The sequence below is a fragment of the Mya arenaria genome, chromosome 7, assembly GCF_026914265.1.
Source record: "Mya arenaria isolate MELC-2E11 chromosome 7, ASM2691426v1".
Classification (NCBI taxonomy): Eukaryota; Metazoa; Mollusca; class Bivalvia; order Myida; family Myidae; genus Mya; species Mya arenaria.
In genome coordinates this window covers 55,481,957-55,489,842 of record NC_069128.1, presented here as the reverse complement: position 1 = coordinate 55,489,842, position 7,886 = coordinate 55,481,957, and positions in this window count along the sequence as shown.

Sequence of the window (7,886 nt, the reverse complement as noted above, 5' to 3'; positions counted from 1 at the left end):
TTCATTACTACGTGTCCGATGGGACTAGAAACGGCAGCTCATGGATATTATTCATTACTACGTGTCCGATGGGTCTAGAAACGGCCGCTCATGGGTAATATTCATTACTACGTGTCCGATGGGACTAGAAACGACAGCTCATTGATCATATTCATTACTACGTGTCCGATGGGTCTAGAAACGGCAGCTCATGGATCATATTCATTACTACGTGCCCGATGGGTCTAACACGACAGCTCATGAACCATATTCATTACTATGTGCCCGGTGGGTTAAGAAACGACAGCTCATGAGCCATATACATACCTGCGTGTCCGATGGGTCTAGAAACGGCAGCTCATGGGTAATATTCATTACTACGTGTTCGATGGGACTAGAAACGGCAGCTCATGGGTAATATTCATTACTACGTGTCCGATGGGTCTAGAAACGACAGCTCATGGGTAATATTCATTACTACGTGTCCGATGGGTCTAGAAACGGCAGCTCATGAACCATATTCATTACTATGTGCCCGGTGGGTTAAGAAACGACAGCTCATGAGCCATATACATACCTGCGTGTCCGATGGGTCTAGAAACGGCAGCTCATGGGTAATATTGATTACTACGTGTCCGATGGGACTAGAAACGGCAGCTCATGGGTAATATTCATTACTACGTGTCCGATGGGACTAGAAACGGCAGCTCATGGGTAATATTCATTACTACGTGTCCGATGGACTAGAAACGGCAGCTCATGGGTAATATTCATTACTACGTGTCCGATGGGTCTAGAAACGGCAGCTCATGAACCATATTCATTACTACGTGCCCGATGGGACTAGAAACGGCAGCTCATGGGTAATATTCGTTACTACGTGTCCGATGGGACTAGAAACGGCATGTCATGGGTAATATTCATTACTACGTGTCCGATGGGACTAGAAACGGCAGCTCATGGGTAATATTCATTACTACGTGTCCGATGGGACTAGAAACGACAGCTCATGGATCATATTCATTACTACGTGTCCGATGGGTCTAGAAACGGCAGCTCATGGATCATATTCATTACTACGTGCCCGATGGGTCTAAAACGACAGCTCATGGATCATATTCATTACTACGTGTCCGATGGGTCTAGAAACGGCAGCTCATGGATCATATTCATTACTACGTGCCCGATGGGTCTAAAACGACAGCTCATGAACCATATTCATTACTATGTGCCCGTAGGGTTAAGAAACGACAGCTCATGAGCCATATACATACCTGCGTGTCCGATGGGTCTAGAAACGGCAGCTCATGGGTAATATTCATTGCTACGTGTCCGATGGGTCTAGAAACGACAGCTCATGAACCATATTCATTACTATGTGCCCGGTGGGTTAAGAAACGACAGCTCATGAGTCATATACATACCTGCGTGTCCGATGGGTCTAGAAACGACAGCTCATGGGCCATATTCATTACTACGTGTCCGATGGGTCTAGAAACGAAAGCTCATGGGCCATATTCATTACTACGTGTCCGATGGGTCTAGAAACGACAGCTCATGGGCCATATTCATTACTCATGGGCCATATTCATTACTCTTGGGCCATATTCATTACTCATGGGCCATATTCATTACTAAGTGTCCAAGGGGTCGAAAAATAGCTCATGGGTCGTATCCAACGTGATTGTTCGGAGGGGTTGATTATACAATTCACTATAATATTCTTTTATAATGAATTTGCCACTTGATAAATTAAAAATGTTTTAAAATGATTTAATCCAAAGAAAAATCATCGTACAATCACGTCAAAAATGTAATTATAAAACATTGTATACTTCGTCAAGAAGTAACTCAATTTATATTTTGCTGGATCTCTTTTGCTGCGAAGTTCTAAATCTTGTTGTATTCAACAACGAGAAAATGTTGTTTATTCAGAAATTCATGTATGCATACTGTCCATGTGTATACATTTGAGAAAATAATATATATATATGCTAAAAGGGGTGAATAAAATCGGAAATGGTTCTTATAAAGGATATCGAGTCTAATTTGAAAAAAAATTGTTTACCATATGAGTCTTGTTATCATATACTCGAGTTTTAGTAAAGATTTTTGTATCATGTGTCTTGTAATCTTTTTAAAAAAAATCCCTTACTCCCAAATAAGATGTGCCCCATTTAATACAATTGTTTTAATTTACCGTTATGAAGGATACTGCGTTTCATTCGAAACAGAGGTGAAGCAAACACAGTATTTCTACATTATGAGACGATAGTTGATCACTGTATTTCTTTTAGGACCCACCATCATTTAATATTCTTACGTTTTCAGCCGTTAAATACACGATTACAATCTTGTTATCAATAATTAATATTTTCCATAAATGCATTATCTAATAAGTAGTTAAAGGGTTATCACTAGAAATTTATGTTTGTAATACATGCGTATGTATTGATTTTGAATAAGAGTGTCACTTTAATTATCGAAGTCAACCTGTATGCATATAAACAAAAAAGTAGTACAAAAGAATATATAAAAACACACATGAAACTGAATACGTTACAACAAGTTGGTAAATATTCGAATTCTTATTCATGACGGAAAAAAGCTCATTTAGCTAACCTTTCTTGTTATCATATACTCGATTTTAAATAAAGATTTTTGTATATTGTGTCTTGTAATCTTTTTTAAAAAAAATCTCTTACTCCCCAATTAATACAATTGTTTTGAATTACCGAAAATGATGACTAAATATCAAAAACGTTGGTTCTTATGAAAGATACTGTGTTTAATTTAAAAGAACGGTGAAGCAAGCATGGTATTTCTATCTTATGAGACGACAGTTGATCACTGCAAATATTTTAGGTCCCACCAATCATTTAAAATTTGTGCGTTTTCAGCTATTTAATACACGGTAACAAACATGTTATCAGAAATTAATATTTTCCATAAATGCATTATTTAGTAAGAAGTTAAAGGTTTATCACTCAAAATGTATGTTTGTTACACATGTGATTGTATTGATTTTGAATAAGAGTGTTTTTAGGAATCCAAATCCTGACACATTTTTTGTAAACGCTGTGAAGAAACTCTCCTTCATCTTTTTGGGGATTGTAATAAGATACAGCCTTTGCTACAACATATTTTACAAAAAGTGTATTCCATTGATCCAAATATTGTCATAGATAGTATGTTTGTTTTGCTAGGGTCTGGAAATAACAACTTTGACTTGTTGTTCGTAGAATTTAAAAAATTCACATTTTTGTGTAAAAGAAAAAAAAGGTTCCAACAGTGCCAGGGTTTATAAGTAGCTTAAGACTGTCTCTGGATATTTATAATAGCACAACATTATCAGATAAGGAAAAAGTGATTGGACAGTTGTAGAACGTTTTCTATTGTAACTACTTTTTCAATAACATTATACTAGAATAACACTTCAATATAAAGCATACGTTGACAATATGTGATATACTTGCATGTCTATTTTTTTATATTATTTTTTTTTTCTTTCATTTTTTTTCCTTACTTTGAAATCATGGATTTTTGTACAGGGTTTTTAAAATGATACAGTAGAATACGTATGTATGAATGTTACTTTGCATGTGTTGTGTATGTCGTTGTACCTACTGTTTGAATAAACGAAAATGTAAAAAAAAAAACAATCTTGTATGAAATTATATTTTAACATTTGTTTCACTAAACAATAAAAGCTCCCCTAACTCTTCGAAAATTTTGTGCCGTCTTTTTGACATCGAGAATACATCGAGAAGACGTTCACAGAATTGTAAATGAACCCGTTCAACTTGATTACCTTGAGCAAATCACCAGAATTATCCAGCATAATTTAAAATAGGCGCAAAAGTTTGTAAAAAAAGTCTATGGTTAACTGATATGCTAGTAAACATATACCGATGTGTATTCATTTGAAATACAGCTTTCAGTGCTTAACCAGCTAATGTAGTTTGAACATTAGAAAACGAGTCTTCAATGCTATAAAACACAATACCGAGGTAGGGAAACCTGTTCGTAATTTCTATTTCAACATTGTTGTAATAAAACTTCATATTCCTCTTTCATCGTCCATTTCTATTCGTATTTACTACCAGCTCTCGTCTACTACAATATTCAGTCAAAGCATCTAAACTTAATTGTATTTTATTTTAGAATTTGCAAATATAACTTCATCATCAGCATATAACATATTCTAAACATATCAACATATATGCCATAGAGGCCTTTGTATATAAAAACATATTCTTTATCAATTAAAAACATGGAACATCGGAAGGGCGTCAAACCTTCGCCTTGCCCTTTACCTAACATACGTACAGTTAAACACATTCTCCTTATTATTAACGTTCGACTTGACAGTATCAAACATTTGATTAATTATATTTAATATGTTCCCTCTCATTCCAAGTTTAATGAATTTGTACCAAATATTATCTCTAACAATATAATCAAAAGCCTTTGTGAAGTCTATAAAGGCACAAAATAAATGTTTTCCTTGGGTTACGATATGATTGATAATACCATGTAAAACAAAAATGTTGTCAACAGATCCCATATTTGACCTGAAACCCGCTTGTGTGCCTCGATATACAAATTGTACATTTATGTCCATTCAGTGAACTTATTGTTTGATATTTGAGTAAATGATTTAACAATGGTACTCAACAATGTTATTTCCATCATTAACATTTCCCTTTTTATATTAAAGTATAACAAACACCTCAGACTACGTCTTTGGGAAATACCCAATTTCAAACAACTTATTAAAAAGAGTAAAAAATGCGGTTACAACACAGACTTTCAATTAATGAACAATTTATATATATATGCATCTCGGGTCCACCACTCTTATTTTTGTTTAATTGTGGAATAGCCTATATCAAACAGTCAGACGTTATCGGTGTATTTAATTCAATGAATATGAGATTGTATTCATTTTTTCTCATTCAATGAACATAGCATTGTTTTCATTTTTCTCATATCTATCTATGAAATCAACCACATCCTCATCTCGGGTCGGGGTTATTTACAATTCAGGCGAAGGTATCTTATGATATATTGGTGGCTTTTATATCAGCATAGCCTTTTATCATATTCCTATAAAACTTTGTATTCTTAAACCGCGATTCAAATAACTTCTTTGTTTGCAACTTATCATAAGATAGCTTAATTCAATGAATGCAGAATTTATACCGAAATCTTGCATTCAACATATTTAATATGTTTTCTTCTGAGTTATCAACTCTGTAAGAATTGATAATATGCTTTAAAACAGTCTCCTATTCTCATAACAATCTTCATCGAACCAAGGTCTGTGTATCTTGGCATGAACGATTTTGCACGAAAACATCCTTTTTACTACCAAACCACACGTATTTACCTTGGACGCTGCTTCGACTACTCTCATTACATCACTGTGCTGTTAAGTTTGCATTGATTCAACAACAAAACTAGAAACATACTCAAATAAATTATGTGTTGTCAAAACATCATCTACAACACTTGACCCTCGACTGCGTGATATGCGTGAAATTGTCCACTTTATCTCTATCAAAACGACCATTTAAATACACACTAGTAATCCGGTTTGTTTACATAAATCGAATAACTTTAATCTGTAATTATTTATCCTGCCTTTATCCTTCGAACATTGCGCTATAGGTACATCGGATATACGTGTAACAAATCATATGTATGCATATAGTTGTCATCTGTGCCATAATCTGGATAATCCTACGTGTGTGCGTTCAAATCTCCACATATATCATTTCATTTTTTCCTTATATATTTAGGGTTACATCAGCCGGTCAATATTGAACTGATCGTAACAACACGGCCATCTCCGGCACGCTTGGAGATAGCTAGCCTACTGTTGGATACTGGCCGAGGTGTTTCGATTGGTATTTTATGTAAGCGGTCCGTAATAGCGGCAAATATACACCAGGCCCGGAGTCCTGTATATACATATCCTAACTTATTACAGTGTAAGGAATTTTCCAGACGCCAAAGGACTCGTATCTTGAGACTGATGACATTTCGTATAAACATCGTCCGGTAGGCATGAACAAGCTCGCAAATAAAAATGAGCTGAACTTTCAAAGCTGTACACAAACCATTGTTAAGGGCTACTCTTATAACGGCTCTTAGCCATGCTGGATTTGAGGTAGGGTATATAACGACTGTGTCGGGGCATAATAACTATGCTTCGGTAAAATGTTCTGTTAAAGGCACAACTATGTCTAAAAGAAACGTTTTCAACCATGAGTCTCCACATGAGCAAATTCTCTCCAGTGACAATATACAAAAATATGGTCTCAAATATTTTGAAAACGGCTCAACTACATGTACTAACCCTTCAACCTATACAGCAACAACACAGATCGTTGAAAACCAGCCCACAAGCTCGGCACTTCGTCCAGAACAGCAACAGCAGCCTAAATCTAGCTAAGTAACTTTCTCACAAAGTATTAAATCGTGGCCACAACTTAGTAACTTGAAGTCACAACTTAGTTTAGCCAATCAAAAAAGCCGTTTCATCTTTGCCGCTTTATTGTTTTTATTGGTGATAGTACGGTATTACGGATATCCCAAATACAAATCCCCTGTACAAACCGGCCTTATTTAGTCCTTATGGAAGCAATTGGAAGAAGAAAGAGGATAGGACGCTATCATGGCGGCCAGTCATGGTTTTGGAATGGACGATAATTGACGCATAATTCTGTAACCACGAACACGTCCAGAATGCGCGGTCGTGTTGACAAATACATCAACAACAGAACGACCGTCACTGTACACACTTAATTTTAACGTTAACGATCTCAGTACTCTGTGCAAATGACGTAAACTTATTTGAATTCCATGACTTTCCTTGAAAAAGGTTACAATATTAGCGTAAGAAAGGCCTTTCTGTATGTAATCTGATATAAGACTATCCCTGTCTTCGTTCAAATTATTCACTTTCGATGGGGTACAAATGGCGATATAGTACCAGGGGTGAAAACTGTGTAATTACCATAAAGCGGCAAAGATACGTTTGCTCAACTTAAAGTCGTGGCCACAATTAACTAAGTTGTGGCCACAAATTACTAGGTTGTGGCCACAATAAAATAAAGTGTTGCGGATGTCACCTCTGTGCCACCGTAGATTTCAATACTTACAGCATGCATATGTTGTCTAGTGTGTGTTTTTGGTTTCCCTTTCCTTTAGATTATAATTAATCACCGTTTTTGTTTTTTTTTCATTTTTCAACAATTGGTGAAAAAAATATAATGAATAATGCTGAGTCACTCTCGTTTGCACGATGTGGCACGGTGGTATTGTCTTTTTGTGGGAGAAACCGGAGTACTCGGAGAAACCCCATTTGTCTGGCTTTGTGACTACAAACCAAACTCATATGCGGGAGATCGAACCCGGGGTGTCTTAGTGTAAGACGAGAGTGCTTACTACTGCGTTAAAAGAAAAAAATAAATCGTATTGTGTTTAACCTTATTAATAATACGATTAGTTTGCCGTATTGGCAATTGTAATGCCGATTAAAAATCTGCTTCATTTGTAATGATCAAACAAAAATAATAAATAAACAAAACATTGGTAAACAATTTTAATATTACATTTAAAGGTAGCATAATCTAAATGAACTTTATAAGCGTGTGGTTTGCTGGAATACTTCACGGGACATCCGATTGTCATTTTATAATGTTTAAATTTGATATCTAGTGACTCCATATCATTTTGTTATTCTCTGAAAGGGATTTTGACTTTCCCAGGTAAAATCCCCGCCCTGCGAGGGCAAACTGCTGGTAAAATCCTCGCCAAATGACTCCGCACCCCAGGGACATCCCAGGTAAGGCCCAATACCCGCTATTTTCGGCGCGGAAACAAAACCGCCGCATTCA